The sequence below is a fragment of the Anticarsia gemmatalis genome, chromosome 12 (assembly GCF_050436995.1).
Source record: "Anticarsia gemmatalis isolate Benzon Research Colony breed Stoneville strain chromosome 12, ilAntGemm2 primary, whole genome shotgun sequence".
NCBI classification, from domain to species: Eukaryota; Metazoa; Arthropoda; class Insecta; order Lepidoptera; family Erebidae; genus Anticarsia; species Anticarsia gemmatalis.
The window spans coordinates 1,178,400-1,200,352 of record NC_134756.1 but is presented as its reverse complement, the minus strand read 5'-3'; the positions used below and the strand labels follow the sequence as shown (position 1 = coordinate 1,200,352).

Sequence of the window (21,953 nt, the reverse complement as noted above, 5' to 3'; positions counted from 1 at the left end):
TGTTCCAATGAGTTAATTAGTGTGGGAGTGAATGAATGATTGTGAACGAAGGGAAGATTGATTCATGGAACTTTAGTTATATATAGGATTGTTTTTATTAAATAGGTTGATTAATAGAATCCTGTCCTTTTAATATTAATATTGTATCGACCAATATCAAACTTAATAAGTATTGCATACATGCAAACATACATAACATCACGCCTGTTTTTCCCGAGGGTGTAGGCATGCATGTATAAATACACCTCCTTTGACAATGTTTGTCACTGAATGATGAAATTAATGAGTTTTATAAGTGATCAATAATAAAAGTTAATAGAATTAAAAAAAATGAGGTAATAGGTTAAAATCTCATCCATAATGTGATTCCAATTCTAACACATGAATCTAGCTAGAACTGAATTTTAATTACTAACAAAAAGTTCGAAATAATTTTAACCCATTACTATACTATTGCTAGGCAGGGCTTTCCTCGCAAAATGAGGCCAAAAATATTTTCTATTACCGGATCTATAAAACAAAACCATCCCAGATTGATAGTAACTAATCCTGCCACATTCAGGTAGACTACCACAATTTCAGATCTCATTACAAAGATTATTAACCTGGGATTAGATCGGTGACAACTAGGTACTAGATAAAACAAGCCTAGCTTTACGTTCAACGAGCTGAAGTAATGAGGAAGCTGACGTAACGACAGGGATAAAAGTATAGAAGGCTGAGAGTAAATGGCTACAAGTGTGTTTCGACAAAGAAACGGCTTATATCGATAGTCTCACACACAAATCGGATTTGTCTAACTGTCGTTTTAACTATGTTGAAGTCGACTTTCAGTTCCCAGTATTTTATATGGAGCGACTGCCCTTCGGACCTTCATCTCCCAGTTACTTGGGTTATACATATATGAGCCTGGATGTTAAAAATTTATCTACATATTATATAAGTATGTATTTAAAAAGTGTATAATTATGTTTATCAGTTGTCTGGTTACCATAGTTCAAGCTCTGCTTAGTTTGCAATCAGGTGACCATATTGTGTGAGCTGTCCAAAAATATTTATTTAATTATTTATATAACACGATATAGAAAACAGTTAACTATTACGATCAATTGTCTGGAGTTCAGTATGGAGTTTAGTGTTAACGTTCATAAAAATATTTTAGGTTTTGTTTACATACCGTTTCTGGCGTTTGTTTCAAAGTTGATTCCTGTAACAAAACAAAATTTAACTAAAATTACTTTATACATAAATAATTAATTTTTCAATATCTCTCTACAATACTACTGTCATCCACACTTGTCAAGCTTTTATTCACACGTACGACAAGAGAATATGGAGAGAGCTCATCTCCTTAAACCATTACAGTAATCAGTTCCTACGTCACACTCCCATTCCGTGATAATTAAACAGAATGTGTCGTCTTCCAAACGTACTAAAGTAGAAAGCTTTTCGTACTATCCGCGGTGAAAGCATTTTCAAGTCACACCATATAATTACTTCATATATTTTAAAACAATTACAGGGCAACAAATTAGCAGAGAGTCTTGCACGTAGAGTTCGCAGATGACGAAGGTATACAAAATGTAGAATTTATAATATCAGCTACCAACTGGGTGCCAGAGGATGGTCATCGCAGACGCGGGATGACCTGGACGCTTTTGAAAAGAACTGGTCGGATCTTGCCGCCGATAGGGGGATTTGGAAGGGAAGAGGGGAGGCCTTTGCCCAGCAGTGGGACATTCAAATAGGCTAAGGAAAAAAAAAATATCAGTGACTGCAGGCTTATACATCTGAAGGTAGTATGTTTACTACACACAGGTTTTTGTGTAAATTTACAGAATAACTAATTGTTATCTGTATAAATCTTGCATGCCAAGGCTCTATACTAAGATGTCTAACTATACAAGCTGCCTGACAATACAAGCTAAATGACCGCATAATTATTGCGCTGTAAAAACAGACAGGGTAAATTTACGAGATTGAAAAAAAAACTTGAGAAATAATTTCGACATTTTTCAGTCCATAGGTACAATATAATATATTGTAAATAAATGAAAAGTGCATAAATTAATCAATAAACGTATTTCGAATGAATAAAATAATACACTCGTTTTGTCCGCCCGTTTTGTGTCTGTCAATAAAAAACAATTGAGTTTCAATATGTACGTTTATTTTAACCGCTGTTCTATTGTGAGAGTAAAAGGCTAGTATTGGTAAATAGTGCTGCTCATTGTATAATAGTAAATACAGAGTAGTGTTGAAAATGTTTATTGTGACTCTTAAATTCATAGCTCTATGCTACAGTGGCGCAATCTATCGGGTCTGGTTGCGTCCTTATGACTAATGTTTGTACGTTTTTAAAAGTCCCCCCGCCACATGATCAATTCTTACGTCGAGCCTAGCCTTTCTTCCAAGTATTTGGAGTCGGCTTCCAATCTCACCAGATGCAGCTGGATACCATTAGCTGCATCTGGTCACCCATCTGGCCATCGATCTGCGCGGCTGTAGTTACTATGTCACGAGTTTCCACGAGACTCTCCGAGACTATAGTATATACACACATTAAGAAAACCATTTATAAGATATTTCGGTACAAGTATTTAATGTCAAAGATTAATACGACAGTAGATGTTTGTTAAGTTCTAATGGAAACTCCTGTAATGTTCAGGCTTTTACGTGTTTCAGGGATTTTAAATGTCGTTTGCTTTTTGCATAAAAGCTTATAGCTACTTACGGATAGGTTTTATGGAACGTAAATGTTGGTCTTGAGTGTACCGTCAAAGTTTTCTTAAAAAAGTTTTTTGAGAGGTATTAAACATGAAAATATACTGAAAGAGTGTGTTAGTTAATGATTTTGACCTCTATCATAAGGTATTCAAAATGACTAAGCCAAATTAGTTCCTTTAACATAAAAATTATACTATCAACAGCTGAGCCATCCGATAATAGAAAACCAACGCCCTGGAAATTTTATAATACTATGGGACAATCCATACTAATATTATAAATGCGAAAGTAACTCTGTCTGTCTGTCTGCTACTCAATCACGCCTAAACTACTGAACCAATTTGGATGAAATTTAGCATTAAGATATTTTGATACCCGAGAAAGGACATAGTACTTTTTACCCGAAAAAATGACGCATTTCCATGGGAAAACTCAGGTGGGGGAAGAAGTCGCGGGTAAAAGCTAGTTATATATAAAAATTACAATAACAATAATTCATTATACATCAGATACTTTACAAAATAATCTATACTTAATATTATAAAGCTGAAGAGTTTGTTTGTTTGTTTGTTTGTTTGCGCGCTAATCTCAGGAACTACTGGTCCGATTTGAAAAATTCTTTCAGTGTTGGATACTCCATTTATCGAGGAAGGTTATAGGCTATATATCATCACGCTACGACCAAAAGGAGCAGAGTACCAGTAATTAATGTTACAAAAACGGGGAAAAATTTCACCCATTCTCTCTTACTAGACGCAAGCGAAGTTGCGCGGGTCAGCTAGTATAATATACAGCACCACTGTTTACACTAATAACAGTTTTGTGCAAAATAAATAATAAAAAACGAACTGGTAAAAAGGAACTAGAATAATACTTGCCAATTTTTACGTTACCTACATTTTTCCAAACTTTTAATAACACTACCATATGCAAACGTCAGAGGCGTACCCACAAACCTGCGACGTCACGGTAAAATAATTTATTTTAAATAAAAAGGCCCAACTGGAGAACATCAAACACTTTGTAAAGGGGTATAGCCATTTGAGTTTTTATTTGAAACATAACATTTTTCCTATGTTCGGCTAAAAAGTGGCTATAACGCTTAGTATTACATGTTATGTTTTCAGCCTTGCCTGCAATAAGTTTTTAATAACCACTTTTTTTCTTTGATAAAATACTAGATTTTAACCAAATAAGGCAAATGAGTATTATGCGTCAATTCACTTAACATAATTATTTTGCGAATGAACTCTATATATTGTTATGCAGTCGTTATTCTATTTTATGTGCTACTTATATACCAGATTAAGAAAATAAATCGTCATAACTTACATACTTATGGCAATAAAAATATTTTCCTAATGTTTCATAGCTGTGCGAACAGTTTTCAATCAATATGACACTACCTACAAAGGTTTTTCTTTTATATATTTTTACCGGGAGAATCTGGCCTTGAAGAAATATCGTGTATCATTGCAGCTTGCAACGTATCTTTGCTGGCAAGGTCATATTAAATTTTCAAGTTGAGGGTCTAATATGTAATTACCTCAAAGAGGACTCATCATCACACGGGTAGGTCTGAAAACCTATTTCACAAAGTTTATTAAAGCTTGTATCTATAAAAATGTTTATATTGAATCAACAACAGATTTAATTCTGTCTGAAACGATAAATATGCTGAAGCAAACTGGTTTATTTATAGATATTTTCTTGATTAACAATAGAAAGTGGAATGTTTCAGCAAATTACAAAAAATGAACATGTACCTTGAATGAAATTAAAAACTAATATTTACATCAAAGTAGCTTTATTTTAGGAATTCGTACGAAATCTTTGCTAGTATCCCTTTATTTTAATTTAGTGGTTCCAGAGTTTGATATCTATATAGACTAACAATATTCTAGTTCTCTATAATAATGGCGAGAAATGACTTTCAGTCTCAGTCAGTCAGCTGTATCAAGACAACAAAAACAAACGGGCTTACTCGTAAAAACTCCTGACATTAGTAACCCGAATCTCAACCACTATCAAAAATCGACAACCGGCTAGCTATAGAAAAAAATTGTATAAATATCTAATCAGCGCCTCTAGCGGGCGTCGTAGGAACTATTTTTGCAATACATTTTAAATGTCAAACTCGCGATACCCAAATGTAGAGAATTGCGCTATTGCTCTATCAATACAAGAATTTGGTATTCAAATCTTTTGACATAAGATGGACATAATAATCCGAAAAAGCAGAAAAAGTTGCCAAAATTCAACATGTAATCTCCTACTTCAGGTAATCCGTACTTCAACCAAAATTTATAGAACATTATGCAAATTGTTCAAGTTGCTTCAAGTAATCGCTTGTTGTTTAATTAACTTGTCCTAACTTAGTTGTAACTTAGCTAAGCTGAGTTATTGACCTCTTAACGCCTTCCGTTTACACCTACTTGGAGCGAGTTAGGTAAATAGTTAGTAGTAAGTATTCCGTAACCCCTGAGTTACCCTAGTTGATGTATTTTCAACAAAAACTGAATAATATAACTGAACACTTTTGGTTTTAACATCTATTAATTTGTATTGTATATTTCTGACTAAAGAATCTCGTATAAACTTCGATTATTTATACAGTCTTTGCACCCAAGTATAGTTTCAAAATTTAAAAAAAAGGCACTGTATATTTTTTTACAACTTACATGCCGTTTATTAGTATGACAGTTTTATAAAACGGTATTTATCTTAGAACTATTCCAGAAAACGTACTCCACCCTCGATTTTCTTCAAAACTACAACACACTATGTAAAGGTTAAACTTCTTTGATAAAATATTTCTCACGTCTTTGCAAGTTAAAATAAACGTTCTCTTCAAAATTCCTAAAGTACCACATTTCATCCTCATTTGACTTTCATCCAGTGGAAAATAACCCAATATTTCATCCAGTTCTTGTTCATCCTACAGAGATAAATCAAATAAAAGCAATCATACTTTTAAAAGGGATTTACATTATATTTCAAATTCCCTCTTCTGAGTTGTCCAATCTAATTTGTTTGCTGATTCTTAAGAGATATGGCCAAAACTCTTATGTAAATTGTTCTTTTTAAATGTTAATAATATTCGTTATTTTGAAGAGCTGGTATGATGTTTGTTGTTGATTCTACTTATTTAAAATTACAAAAGTATATTTTAAATGTCAAGGAAGTACTTGCAGATAAGGCTTTTATGAATGTGAAATGTTTTCTTTCGCATATTAGATTAAATTATTGTGTACTTGGTCTGTGGTCCTATGTGAAAATCGTTGATTATATGTGTGTTTATCTATGCAATATGTGTCATATCCAACGGCATTCACTAGTCTAATACGGATATCAAATATGGTCGGTTTTTATGCTTATGCCTTTCCATCCTTCCAATTAAACGTTAAAGCTTGGTACCAGTTGTTATCAGTCAAGACGTTTGTAAAGCCATGACGAAGGCCTTAAGGCAAATTGATTTTCTTTTACATACACACATTGGCTTTTTTCCCATAGGGGTGGGCAGAGAACACCACTTGGTACGATCCTTAGAATGATCCCTTGCCTCATTCATACATCTTGTCATACAGGACTTTTGACACTAGGCCACCGAGCCGATGAGTCTGTTGAAACATTTGATAAACTGTCTAACAAATTAACCTATCAATAAAAGGTCCCGAAAAATTAAATTTGCTTTCAATCAGTTGTTTGATAAATGACCTATTTTGGGAGTAAATGATTGAAACCTAATTAGCGTGAACGCACTCACTATGAGTGCTTTCATGCAAATGACTCGTGACTAAACGCAATTTGAATTGATGAAACAGTTTGCCAAAATTAGTACTTTAAACAAATTAGAATGGCGGTCTTGATTAATTTTCCATACAATAAAAGTTTATATAACTTTATGCAAAAAGTAGGTATTAACTTCTATGTTAGTAATATGGCATTCATAACACTCAGGTTATTTATAATTAAGATTTTCTTTGCTACCATTATCCGCAATCCGTGGAGAGATTTTCTACAGTCGCTTCTATCGAGTATCGAGATGACTATTTTTATTGTTCCTACTACAAAATTATATTTCTAAGAGTATTATAAAAAAAATTAAGCTTGTTACTTGATAATATTGAGTGTGGAAAATAGTGATTTGGACGTAAAATTTAATATTTTATTATGTGCCCGTGCATATTTCAATATATTTAATCTTTTGTCATACATAGGTTAGAGGTGCCGTTCAATTTCCTATCCTAGATAACACAATTGAGTGTCTTGTTTCAATCGTAATTATTTTGTTTTTAAAAAAACTTAGGTTTTCTTGTGTACAAAAACAGAACAATAAAAAAGTAATTTAACTTTCTGTGTTTTTTATTACAAGGTACCGTCGTGGAAGAAAGTGCATTGGTACAAACTACTACAAACTATGTTAAGTGAAGACTGCTTGTTTACCTGCAACCTTTATTGAGGTAGTTTCTATTGGGCTATTCGAAAGGTAGGAGTCTAGAAGTACATAGCTTTTTTGTTACTTTGTGATGTCATTTCTTCAAGGATTGTTTTGTTCTTTCTAAACTAATATCGCTTATTAAATGTTGTTTGTTTTTCTTAAATCGTTATTAGTATAAAGAGATCAAGGCACTCATAGTAAATAGCCAACGGGCAATAATCGATCAGTAGATTAAGCAACTTTTGGCGCGGACATTAAATAGTATGGCTAGTGATATTTAAACTGGGCGCTACTGTGCTTCGGAGGGCACGTTAAAATTCGGTGCCAGGTGCTAATTTTGATAACCTAAGGCCACGGAAAAGGCCTTGATCAACTTTGACACCGCGTTGTTCTCTAACCATACGATATGTAGAGATTATTTTTGCACGAATTACCAAACTTATAAAACGATAAAATATACAAATGTAGAGACAATTTTCTTGCAAAAATCTCGCATAAAACAAAAGGTATCTGAAATAGATCTAAAATATCATAAGGAGACAATGACAAAGGTTCGACCTTAACATAGTTGAAGGGTCCGATATTATACAGATGTGAGGAAGGATGACAGACACTCTTCAGAAAAAATCACCTCTTTTTATGACCTAATGTTATGAAACTCTTGTATCACTTTTATGTTATGTCCATCACATGATGTGTGTAATTTGATGTAAATTTCATAAAATTACATGGAATATTGTAGCAGATATTTATGTCGATATGTTTTATAACTTTTTTTGAGTTCCTATTTTTGTTGAAGACTAACAATAAAACTGCAATTGAACAAATGGTTAAACGGTTTTTTTTTGTACTAAAGAGTACACTCCTTTTAAATGTCACGCTACCTGCTAGTTTGCCATCTGAAATTAACGTTCAGTTTTGCAATCTTGATGGATTTGTGCCTCAGTAATTAAAGCTTTAAGATTTTTTATTTCTCTTGTCGTTGGGATAGAGTCGTTTTAAAACAAGAATCAAAAAAACTCAAAAGACTGCAAATCTATGTTCAATAACAGTGGAAGCTAATGTAGCACTTAAAAGCATAATATATTATATGGAAGCAAAACAAACAAACTAGGTGTAAAAAAATATATAAAAAATTTCAGCAAGACCGACATTAACTTAAAATACGACAGCAATTATTTTTCTCCCTCCATCTCTTGTTGACTATTTATCTTTTATAAAAAGTTGAATACAAACGGCTATCAAAAACAAGTCCACACTTCGTCATAATAAAGCAAAACAATAAAGTCGTTTACAAGAGTAAAGCCTTAATTACCCTGTCCCACGGCTTTGCTTCAACAACACTGATATTAAGTAAACTAGATACCGCATGATCGAGGTCAAAGCGCACTCCATATTTTGATAAAAAAATAGTTTTTTAGGTTTTCATGACCATTATTTAAAAATTGGACTATTAAAAATTGAGTTGATATCATTCGGTAAGCAATTAGGGTTCTCATAATTTTGTAGAAGTATATGTGCTTGTAAAGCTTATCACAAAAACAGACCAACTGATTCGCTTTGTAAGAATTAAGATCACATTTTTTTATTTTAGTTGTTTCCTATTAAAAAACGTGTCTTGATGCAGTAGGCATGACGTGAAACACCAAAAGAGTGTCAAAATGCGAAGAACCCTCACTTCATGGACGAATGATCGTTTGCGTTACCGCGATCAATCGCGCCGCATCTATCGTTTAAACAGCCCCTTTTCGACTTGCGATATCCAGTCTAATAAGTATCTATGTTTGAGTGACGATTTATTCACAAAGAGAACGGTTATGAACTGTCGGCTTTTTATTATTTCTGTTTGTAACGACTTTAGGAAGTTGACACATTAATGCGAAGAGTTCTCTGATTAGCTTTATTATTGCTGATCCTATCATGACTTTGATTCTTTGAGGGTTTGATTGAGGTACAGTTTATTTATGTTTTGTTAGTTATTTTCGGTTTGATAATCTTTTGATACTAATGTTTAATGGCTGGAAATATATACTCGTATAGTCTAACATGGTGGGCCAGGTCCGATAGACAATGTGCGCGCAGGGGGAAATATATATATAAAAAAAAAAAACATTAGTCCCCCGCCTACTTGGTTGGTTGCCTGTTTGCCATGGCTGCTTTATTGTGGACATACACTTAATTATTATTAGTTATACTCTAGATAAAATTTGCATGTTCAGGCTGTCTACTATTTTGTTGCAGTATGTTAATGTTATAGAAACAAAAGCAGTGCCTCGATTCTCTACTACTATCGACTACCGACAACCGAACTGTCATCGAGAAATTTTGTATGAAAATCTGATCAGCGCCTCTGTCGGGTGTCGTAGGAAACATTTTGGCAGTACATTCTAAATGTCAAAATTTCGATAGTTAGCCGGTTGTCGGTAGTCTATAGTGGTAGAGAATCGAGGTACAGCTCTTCTTCTATAAAGACTAAACAGACTTACTAATTATCCGATCTTATCACCAGGTTGTTTCCTTGGTTATAAATATTCCTAAGAAGAATAACTTGAGAACATTGTTCCTAAAATAACTTCATGACCTAAAACGCGTCCCTACAATCATATTAACGAATTAATATCAAGGATTGCGTCAAACCATATGTAACAAATTAATATCTATTTATATCCAATTAATTTATTTCTACAGGTGTTGAAAACCAATTAATATAACACATTAAGATATTAACAGTCAATTGATATTACAACTAGACTAGAATCTCGTAAAATATCAAAGGTGTTCGTTTATGACCTTACTCTATTATAGCTTGACATGAATTTGACACGTAGTCTTATATTAGGTACTGTACCATAGGCCTGCCGACATTTTATAACGAATAGAATTATGTTATGAAACAAACGAAAAATAAGTTGGCACCTTCCACGCAAGTGGCTGCATGTTTGAACCCGAGGCAACACATCAATGTCTTTTCAAAGTCATGTGTGTATTATAATGATTATCCCTTGTACCAACGCTTAAAGAAAACATCGAATTATAACTTGTTCGAACGGTGGAGGAAAACATCGTGATGCAACCTTACATGCCTGAGAGTTCGTAAGAACAGTTATTGAAAATATGCAAAGTCTCCAACCCACACATTGCCAGCGTGGTGTACTCAAGGACTAACCCCTCCCTGATTACGGGAGGAGACCATTGCCCAGCAGTGGGATATTAGAGTTTTTTGATTCGTTTTCTATAATTATAATACGGCCCTGTTTTCAAATCTTGCTTGAATAAATACGATTCCGCCTAAATTCAAAACCATTATTCAAAAGTACTCAAAAATATATTAATCTTGCGTAAAACGAACAAAAAGGGAGTACAGAACAGTAAATTATGTTGAACATTTTCAGTTATTTTGCTAAAGAAAACGGTAATAGCTTCGTAGAAATGGTATGTAATCGTCTCTCATACCTTTTAGGGAAGTAGATAATATTGAGGTTTGTTTTTATAATAGAATATTCTAAACGTTTCACAGATTTCTGTACTTTAATATAGGACGAATGTGTGTCGGTTTTATATACATATACAAAATTGCGTCTTCTTCTTCACATAGGGGTAGGAGAGAGAACATTAGATTTCTAGTACAAAAGAATGATATATTATTTACATCATCCTTGCTCTCCACAGGGAGTTTATATAAATCTACATTAACTTCACAATGTCTAGTTTCTTGTTTTCATTAAATTTCGTATTCTTCGAAAATATTATTTTTCTGCAACGTTCATAGTTGATTTACTTTTAGTCAGCTATTCAAGTTACTATTTTATTTATTCTACATTTTTATTCTAAGTGAAGTACTAGTTTTCTATATACCTACTAGTAGTAGTATCTAGTTCTATTTATGTACAAAAAATAATGTACATAACACGTTGCATCAAAGCCATTCAAAGCAGCAATGAACTAAACAGTTACCATCAATTTGACGTGCACTAGTTGTCAATTGACATACGCGGTACAGCGCTTCTAGTGAGTGTCGTAGGATCTAATTTTAAATACATTTGAATGTTAAACTCTCAATACTTGATAATACCAACCGTAGTATGTATATAGATTAGCTTCCCAAATAGAATTTCTCGATAGTTTTTCTATAATCTATAGTCGACAATAGAAAAAAATTACTATCCAGGAAACATGTTATTATCAGTTTCTTAAACAAAAAAACCTCCCAAAACAATTCACACACAATTTATCCCAAAATCAGTACAAAGCCAACATTACAATAAAGCGTTCATATCACAAAGAAGTCTCGCGGCCATTTTAATTTGTCGCTCCATTAACCAACGTGTTTTGTGCTAAATGTAATAATGTTCTACAAGATAATATCTTTGGCTGACAACCTCATTAGTCGCTGTAAAGGAAACTAGGACTTGCTCAGTCTCAAGATAAAAGAAACTTTGACGGAAATAATATTGTTTTTATACCTTTGTCTTTTTGAGGCAGTCATAGCAAGTTCGCGTATCGGTCGGTAAATTATTTCTGGGTTAAGCAACGCTTGGCGCGGTCTTCCTAAAGATGGGTGGCCGCATAGTGATATTTGATTTTGCGTCTCCTTGCTTCAAAGAGCATGTAATGAGTCTGTCTCAGTTGCTGTTAATTAAGACAACAGTAGTTAAACCATGCCAAAACCCTTTCGGGCGGCTTGAACACCTTTGAAACTAGGTGAACCACTAGAACTATAAGACAAAATTAAGAAAAATCCTTTTTGTATGTAAAATATCAATAAAATAAATAATAAATTTAACCCATTACTGTCCCACTGCTGGGCAAGGGTCTCCTCCCGTAATGAGAGAGGGGAAAATATCAATACTTTTAGAAGTTTTGTCTTAGTGTAGAGACAAGCTAATAAAACAAACTGTTTTCTTAAAGTCAACGTTCAATCCGTTTTTTTTATATTTTTAAGTTAATAATTATTGAGAATAAAAAACAAACCCCAACTCAAGAACGACAACAGCAGCAAGAAAACTTTTTGCAAAACTGTATAAAAATAACGGTCAACCATAAGGCTTTTATAGTTCACGAATCCTTTGAAATAGGCATAGCAACGCCTATACTCCAGTTACCCCTTTTCTCTATCTTGCTGGGATAGTCCTGATAGACTCTAGGCTCCCATCTCAAAAAGAAATGCTTGCTCAGAATCATCTTTAGGCTTAATAAAATTAATTCGTCTTCTGAAGGAATAATAATATACATTTTGAATTTAAGTTTGGTAAGCATTCAATGTTGATGAGAAAATAAATGCAAGATCAAAAATACGTGACATTTTGTTAAACGAAGGCACTAAAATGGATAATAAAAGGATGATTATTGTGAACTGTAGCTCGATTCTTTACTACTATCGATTACCGGCTAGCTATCAAGAAATTTTAGACGAACATCTGTTTAGCGCCTTTGTCGGGCGCCTCTAAGAGCAACTATTACAAGTTCATACATACTATAATGTGAAAAGACTTTTTACCCGACCTAATGTATAATAGAATTAGTACTTAAATGACATCTCGCCTGTTATAGCCGAAGGTATAGGCAACTGCTCTCGCATTTTGCTGTATACAATATTAGTCCCATGTAATAGGAAACGAGCGTTGCCATAATAATATACCTAGAATAGTACATCACGGTTACAAAATATATTTTTTCGTTTCCAAGAATGAGAGTAAGACTTTCAGCTGTCCTGATTTTTACAGTAAAAGCTGTCAACCTTCCCCACTCGGCCATATTCTCAGAGATATAAATCCTACCCATAGCTGATATAAAACAGTGATAAAGCAACTTTACCGATAAATAAATGTAACATAAATGAAAGCTTTTACTTCGAGAGTAGTTCTAAATTTATGTCTAACACTACACTACGACAACTCAGTAGAAAACCTTAGCATGCAAAATTTGTGTAACTAGAATATAATTAACTAACGACCCGCCTCGGCTTCGCACTGTTTGAACAGTTCATCATCATATTCCTCTTTAAGCACCCTATTTATTAAAAAAAAACCGCATCAAAATCTGTTGCGTAGTTCTATAGATCTAAGCATATATACAGACATAGGGACAGACGCGGGAGGCGACTTTGCTTTATACTATGTAGTGATGAATTGCTGCATCAAACAGGCAACTATCAGCTGCTTAAGTCTACAGACGACCTAAACGACTGCCTCCAAGGCGCAGTGGTTTAGGTCCCCACGCCGCTACCATTGTGTCTGGAGGTCGTGGATTCGATTCTCACACACGTAACAATTATTTGTGCCATCCACAAATCATTGTTTCGGGTCTGATTGTCTTTTGCGTCCGTTATTTGTATGTTTGTAAAAGTCCCCGCGACACAAGAGAAATTCTTAGTGCGGGAGTTTTCTTTTTTTAGTAAAAACAAAAACAAAACAAATCAGGTGACTGATGTTCTAAATTCTGAATTTTGTATATCTCTATTAACCTTTCATACTAGTCTCCCCACTAAGTTGTTAGGCTATATAATAAAATGGTAATATACACTAAAATATTATTGGTATGTTTGTTTAGGATATGTGATGATGAGACTGTTAACCCTAATTTATAGACGATGTTTGGAAAATAAATCTTGGAAAACGATCTGCTGTTCTAATAAAAAGTTTGGGTAATGTTCTGTTAATAAAGGTTTGCGGGATAGCAACGACTACGAGTAGTTGGTCATCTTTGGTTGTATTAATTATTATTATGGCGTGTTATTCTAAATTTATTGTTTTGCTATCAATTCTGTCGGCTTGTTAGAAAGACTTGTTATTTGACAGCCTTTAGTTATTTGTTGTTTGTATGTTTGTAAAAGTCTCCGCGATACAAAAGCAACTCTTGCGGGAGTTGCGTTTCAAAAAAATCATCTGACTCTAGTATTCATCTTACTTGTAGAAGTATGTAAGCTTTCGCGTTAAATTACGATGCTTATAGATTTCCTATTTCAATTTAGAAATAAGAACAAAGAATCTGTTAAATAAAATAAAACACAGCTCTTCGTTTAACTATTTTAATGCAAAATAATGAAGGCTAGACTTAGAATGACAAGGTTGCGTTTGCATCATTGTTTCAAGTACCCAACACGTTGCAAACTTAAATTGCCTAACTCCTCCCTCAATCACAGGGGAAAACATAACCTGGTCACGGTAACGATACTTGGAGGGAACACAGAGGTCTAGTCAATTTAGACTATTAATAGCACATTAAGATCTAGAAGCTACTAGAATAGACGGTTGAAACACGCCCATGGGTATAATTAATTAACAAACTAGTACTGTTGCGTGTACGGCTAGAAATCCTTCGGTACTCCTAGACGTTCTAAGGCGTTTCGAGGCACACGACTTTTACGGCCGCTATATGCGTGGTACAAACTGGTTTTTCTCGGCATTCCGAAGACGAGGCATCCTAAAGTCTATGATATATTTGGTTTTATAGAAAGTTAATATTTCTATTACTTTTAAATTCTATTCTTACTAGCCTCCTTTCACTTGTCTGTAGGAAAAGGAAATCTCGGGATGAGTATTCTTTTCCTAATACAGCTATTTTAATTTAATTATGTGACAAATTTTATAATTATCTATTTAGTAGTTTTGGCACAAGAAGCAAAAAATATTACCCATACAAACTTTCGAATTTAATATTCAAGCAGCATTAGTGAGATAAGTCAACTAAAAGCTCCAAGCAATACCGTGTCAATATTGTGCACCGGACCTTATTTAAAGACGTACCGGCCAGTGACCTGGCAAATTAATTCTCTAGCCACTACAATAAGCAACCTTCCCCGGAGAAATTCCATATAATTAGCAAAGAACCGCCAAGACGGAGTCGCCTTACCTTTTAATTAAAATATATTCGTGTTAGAAATTTGTTTGGAAACGTGAGGATTATGATTTGAATTAGTACAGGGAAGGACCTAATTGGATGATATTTTGTATTTATAGGGCCGTAACTTTGTTGTATAGAGTTTAGAAAGGCTTCGTGTGTGATTAGGTTAGAAATTTATGTGATATATTGTACACAAATTACTTAATTGATTTTAGAATAAGCGTGTTTGATATGCTCACATTTACATTTAAAAAGGCTTATCAAAACTTTTACACCCTTAAAACAAATGAGATGAAGTTTGGTGTGAAAGAAAATTTGGAATCAAAATCAAATCATTTATTCATTTAGGTCAAATGTTCACACTTATGATAATGGTGACAGTTCCTAAGTCTACCAGTAGCTTAGAAAGGAGAAATAAATAAAGAGTACTTATTCAACACATTAATATCGTTCCATTTATTTTATATTTTACTGAAATGATGCAGTAGAGCGTAAGTCAGCCAGTCATAGTCAGAAAAGTGAACACAAAGAATTTTAACATCTGTCATTTTCGATTTTGTGCTGAAACTACACCTTACCTCTATTGAACGTCAAAGGAACTAATTGGGTTTGTACAATCAAATGTCAAACACTGCAGTTTGACATTTGCATGAGCAACAACTTGATATTACTTGATACTTTTTGTATCGAGATAATGTTTTTTTATTAAACTTCAGTTTCAGAATTTCGATGACGTGAATTTAATAACGTTGTAATGTTTTGTTTTTCGAATTTGTAATTCCTTTTTTATATATTTTTTTTACTAATGGTAAGAATACATCAATATTATGTGAGTTTGTCCTATTAGATTATTCAATTATTTGCAACAATTGCGTTTTCGATATCTGAGTTTGCTTGACATTCCGGCCGGGATATACCAGAAGTGATCCCAACATATCATACTTTCTTATAATACTACTCACAAAACACAAAAAGTTAATACAAAGAAAGATTTTTAAGGTTCAAAATCAAATCAATCAGTAATTTGTCTTTAAAGTATTCAAACAAAAGCCATAAAACCAACTTAATATTTTTCTTCAATTATCAATTCTAAAAATAAACTCCATTGCCTTCAGCCGTTCTTTGTTTAAATTCTGTTTTGCCGACATTTCTAACGGTTTATCTTTTCCTTTACCCTTTATCTTTTCAAGCTCATGGTCACAAATAGACTTTTTTCCTTTTCAAATTACTTTTGGGAGATTAAGCGGATTGCTTTATTAAAAGTAAATTATTGTGGCTCTTTCTATTTCTTAGTAACTAAGATAAGTTTAATTGAATTTAATTTATAATGGCTTTTTAACTTACTAATGTTTACATACGTACATACATAATATCACGCCTTTTTCACATAGGGGTAGGCAGAGGCCAAAGAACGCCACTTCATTGAATCTATACATTTTGTTATACAGGACCGCCAATTACGTGTAATACGCACCAGCACCTTTAGACAAATGGCACAAACGCTATTGAAATGGAATAGAATTCTTAATGTATGGGATTGACATAAGCATACGATAAGTAATTTGATCCGACGAATAGAGTTTTTAATAGGTAGCCAAACGTTAATGTAGTCTAAACGATTTTACGAAACGTCAGAATAGTTCATTCATTTTATCGTTATGCGGTTTGACAAACGAATTCTACTAGAAGCGAACGACAATAGACGGACGCCAAACACTTGAAGTTAACGCTACAAAATGGCGAATATTTTGATCAGCTGACAGCTGTGGAAGTGAAAGTTTGTTGATGTGAATGTTTGTTGTAAAGAAAAAACATTATTTTGTATAATGCATAAGCCAAGATTATTGTGGGCTGCCCATAATGAAGCAGTGTGGCTGAGGAAGCATCGAAGAAATGTTTCGAGACGTAATTTAGAAAGAATTTGTGAAATGCCGGACGTTTTATTTATAGAATTTAATGTATTAGCGAGTTCATTCCACATTCTCTCACTTTTAATTCGTCCTTGAGGACCTTGCTGGGGTCTCGATAGGTCTCCATGCCTGTAACATAAACATAAACTACACTTAAAGTGTTCAACACTGATAGGGGTTTGTGACTGAGTGATGTCATTGTTTATTGTATGGTAGTTTCTTATTAGAATGAAAGGGATTTTAAAATAAATGTATGTAAGTATTTACCTTTCCATATAAGTAATCTAAAAGAATTGAAAATTTCTCTGGGCTAGCCCGTACTCTCGGTTCCATCGCTAAAACAAGAAAAAGAATATCCTCATCCAATCATATCATATCATCCAATGTTAAAAAAGTAGATATTTCTATGACAACAAGTTCAACGTTTGGTTTTAAAACATGAATTAAAAGTATTACTCTTCTAATACTTGAACTAATACTATAATTACTATAATATTTTAGTGTTTTACTTACCAATTATTAAAAAATAGAAGACAAACTTTTTACAAATCACTATAAAACTCGCGCGCTACACTTCAAAATGACGTTTGAGAACGGACTGAACGGAATGAAGTTCGGAAACATAAACAACTTCAGTAGCGATCGAATAGAATAAGCGTTCGCCATCTCGTAGTACATTTGGCTATCAACTGATGAACGATATCGCTAAGGCGTTAATATTTAGTAGAATAGAATAGATAGGAAGCGTTTGCCATTTGTCTAGAGACACTGACCATTTTCAAGACATCACCAATGTGATCTGTGTATGTCTTTCTAGAGCGTCCGCTCCCAGCGTTTCCATTGACATCCGTACAATAAATTTGTAATTACTACGATATATTAGAAAAACGACTATAAATGATTCTCAAACTCATTACTTTATAGGCCTTAGCCTTTTAAATTAACAAAAAATAAATCACTTTTCATCTACATTACCTCAGTAAAAGTTGTGCCATACATCAGCTACGATAAGCCTCAGCATACAAACATGAGTAATCGCGGCGAACCATAACAAACAAACAATAATTACTGCCTTCCGTGTCGTTATGAGGGTTTTGTGTGTGGTGTAAAGTGGGAACAGTTTTTGTACGGACTATTAAAAACGTCAAGAAATGGTGGTTTGAGTATTGGTGATATTTTATTTGCATACATACATACATAACGACGACTTGATATGTAAAAATCTATGAGTAATTCTTGGCGCGGTCATTCCAAAAATGAGAGACTGCTTTGCTAGTGCTATTTGAACTGAGCGTCTCGGTCCTTCGAAGAGCACGTTAAAGATGATCCCGGTTGGCATCAATAAAGATAATAATTTTATAGGGCATTCAAGCGGTTTGAATAACTTTATGCATGTCCACTAACCAAACGATAAAACAAAATAATTGAACTAATAATTATTACGTAGTAAAGTAGAGGTTGTTCAACAAATCGCTGAAAGCCTTTTCCACATTCCTTTAGTAAGTAGTAATGAAACGTCACAACGCAGCATGAGTTGAACAAATCGTTCTAAGATCGTTATCACAGTGTAAAGCTTACGCAAACACCTTGAACTTTACATTGAATTATTACACCACTTTATAATCGTAATGCTTGATTCATAACGTTTGTTTTCATAATGTAATTGGCTATGTACGTTCTTATAAAGTATAGTTTTCCGTTTTTTTATTGAACGTAGGCTTTAAAATTATAATTATACTAGAAGCCACCCGCGACTTTATCCGTGTAAATCTCAATCCCTCGGGAACTCTAGGATAAAAAGTAACTTATGTGTTATTCTGGGTCTTCAGCTACTTACATACCAAATTTCATCGTAATCGGATCAGCAGTATTTGCGTGAAAGAGTAACAAACATCCATACATGCATATATACTCACAAACTTTTGCATTTTAATATTAGTAGTATTAGTAGGATAGGGTATAAATATATATCTTGCTAGCTCTTCTCAAAAGACTCTATGCCCTTTCCAACCTAGTGTTAGATTCAATAATAGTCAACTAATATACATATAATGTCATTTACAAAATTTCACGGGGATTTCTCAAAGAAGACTTCGACTGTAAATTTCTCGTTGTAATATTATTAAGACTTTACATATAACTCTGTATAACGTATTCGAGAAATTCGATGCTAAAAAAAACCTACTTCAAAAGTACGAACTCAAAAATAAGCAGCAACAAGTACAAAAATATGAAATAACATTTCAAATAAAAACCTCAAGAAATATGTCTGTCGCACTGGCTCGATCATTGAAAGCACTCGTTTGTGAAGCCTTGCCGTTTACACGAGTTTCAAAGCTTTACTTGAACCAATAACTGTGTAAAACGGACCAATTAAATACTATTTTGTATTACAGTTCAATATTTCCCATTGAAACGTTAAAGAAACTAGCTGACTTTCTGTTCAAAGATTTTGGAAAATATTGGCCATTGTTTGAGCTTTTGTCAACAGTCACTCAGTATAATACGTACAATATCCCAGTGTTAAATACCAATATCAAAAGCATACGTACAGCGTAAATACAGATATACGGACTTTTGTATGTTTACAACATTAAAATGTATAAAAATTTATTTTAAATGTATATATATTGGGAAACTCAAAACATCGTTTTTTTTCTCTGATTTCTTGGCGTTTCATCGTGCCAGCCAATTACAGCGTATTGAGTTCGATAGCCCGGTAAGCCCAGAGTTTGATTATAGTAATAAGCTTTTCTCTTATTACACGGTACTGACATGCTTGTTGAATAGTCGTGTTAGTAAACCTGTTTTCGAGTTTTCCATCAAAAAAATAATTTACTGTTTTTATATTCCCGCCATTGACAACGCGAGTTTTCTTCTAGTTTCATATTTTCAGCAGTTAAATACAAAATCAATACTTCACTAAAACTGTTTATTTTTTAAATGAAACCCTTTGTTCTCAAAACAATTAACTAATTAAGTTATTTGATAAACTTTGTTCGATCACTGATTAATTAATGAAAACGTCATCGACATGCAGCGACAAATTAAAATATCTACGTCAGATTTCAATAAAATAATGCCGGGAAAATTAACTATCAAATAAAACCCGGGATTTCTGTTAATTGTTTTAATTACAGATGTTTCTGGAAGGTAAATGTCCCGGGAATTTTGATCAAGAATTTCGCTCCTCTAAAATGTGTTTTACGTTCAAGAGACGTTTACTAATGTTTATTAGCAAATCGAATATTTGACATAGGTAAGAGATTGTTGTTTTGGATTTTAACTCAAGGTAATATTTGTATAAAATAACGAAGTTTTAATCAGTTTTATAATAAAATAACACATAAAATGATACCTTTGTAGTGTGGTATCTACATTTTTTTCATACACCTCTGCCTACATCTTCAGGCATAACAAGGCGTGATATTATGTCTAATAATCTATAACCAATTATTATATTATTTAACCCAAACTACTTGCTTCTAAAGCTAAATGATTTCTCGCTCATAGTATCGTAAAATATTTGAAATACCTTATCATATTAATACTAAATACTGCGGTTAGTAATTTAATAAGATACCGTGTTAAACGAGATATTCAGCTCAAGAATTTCATTTTACAAAATACCTAACAAGCTTAAAAACTATTTTACTAGGAAATATTGTATAAAGAAAAATGTTCTTACTTTCTAGTTGAAGACTGAAAATGTTATAATCGTTAGGGTCTGGAAAACTTTATCTGTCCTCTGATAAGGTGACTTAGGAACAGTAAATTACTATTTTTATTTGCAATAAAAATTTACTTGGAAGTTAAGCGCAGTAGTTAGTATCTATCATGACTGAGTAATATTGAGGTGAGTGTAGTGATTTCGGCTACTAGACAAAACTAATGTTTAGTGATCACAACCGTTGTCACTAATTTGTATTCATCAAACGAAGTCGAAGTAGACTTCGCAAGATTGTCTTGTAAGAAAATACAGGTAAATAATATCAGCCAAAAACATTATTTCAGCTTATAACCAACAAACAAAGGATTCAACCAAAATATATCCAGAAATTTCAACGCAAAACTAACCCAGAAAGACGGAATATTAATTTATTCTGCTTTAAATTTTCGCCTGTTTATGTATGAAGACGGATTGCTGCCGAGGCTTCCTAGATCCAGAAATACATTTTGATTTTAGCCTGACATCAAGATAAATGGGGAAACCCACAACTAGACAGAATAATAAATCTGAATTCTAATTCGTCTTGAAATCTAGCTGCGATGCAAATTCTGAAGGTTAGATAAAGGATTTGCCTCACAGACGGGATGAGATGGCGACGCGACCGCAACGCGATGCTAACACAAAAGCGACGCAACTATGACATGACAGCCACGCGATAGTGATGCCAAGGCAACGTACCATTGGTTGTACAGTATTAGACTGGGTAGCGATTTCGAAACTTTATTTTGCGTATTTTCAGGGAAGTTAAAAGTTATATTATTACAGGGTGTAATATACGTGATTTTGTCCGTGTTTGTATTTAGCGTACCTTAAAATATTTGATAAAATGGTATATGATGAAAACGGTTTGGATATCTCATTGGATCACTTCACAATGCTTAAAATCTGTAATGTTTGTGCTTTAGAGACATTTTGTTATCTCTATCACAACGATAATTATGTTTTATTTTTGTTACTATTTATGTGTCCTGCCGACCATTTCATATGACGTCAAAGAGAACTACAAAACATAAATTTCAGTCGTGTGTAAAGACATCTTGAAAAATCTATAGCATGTAATATTTTTTGCAAATCATATAATTTAATTGATACCAAAGAAATTTTCTACTGTTCAGCCAGTGTTTAATAAATCAACCTTGTATAAGTTTTCTTGTTTCAAGAAATGTAACAGAGAGATTCAGTACAAATCTGATTTATAATTTCGTTCCTTTGATTTATAACTTGATTAACATTTATGTAAAGCGATTGCTATCTTTTGATTTGGAATTTCGTAAAATTCTTTGATATCTAATTTTAGATTTTC

General features: G+C 33.3%; 1 protein-coding gene across 2 annotated transcripts in view; it reads right to left on the bottom strand.

The window, feature by feature from the left end:
* Positions 1-21,953, bottom strand: part of LOC142977301 (dopamine D2-like receptor) — a 226,195-nt gene that overhangs the window by 138,750 nt on the left and 65,492 nt on the right. For both annotated transcript variants that reach the window (XM_076121118.1, XM_076121119.1), the window contains exon 3: positions 1,178-1,207. The gene's annotated coding sequence lies outside the window, so the exon portion shown is untranslated. The remainder of the gene's footprint in view (positions 1-1,177; positions 1,208-21,953) is intronic.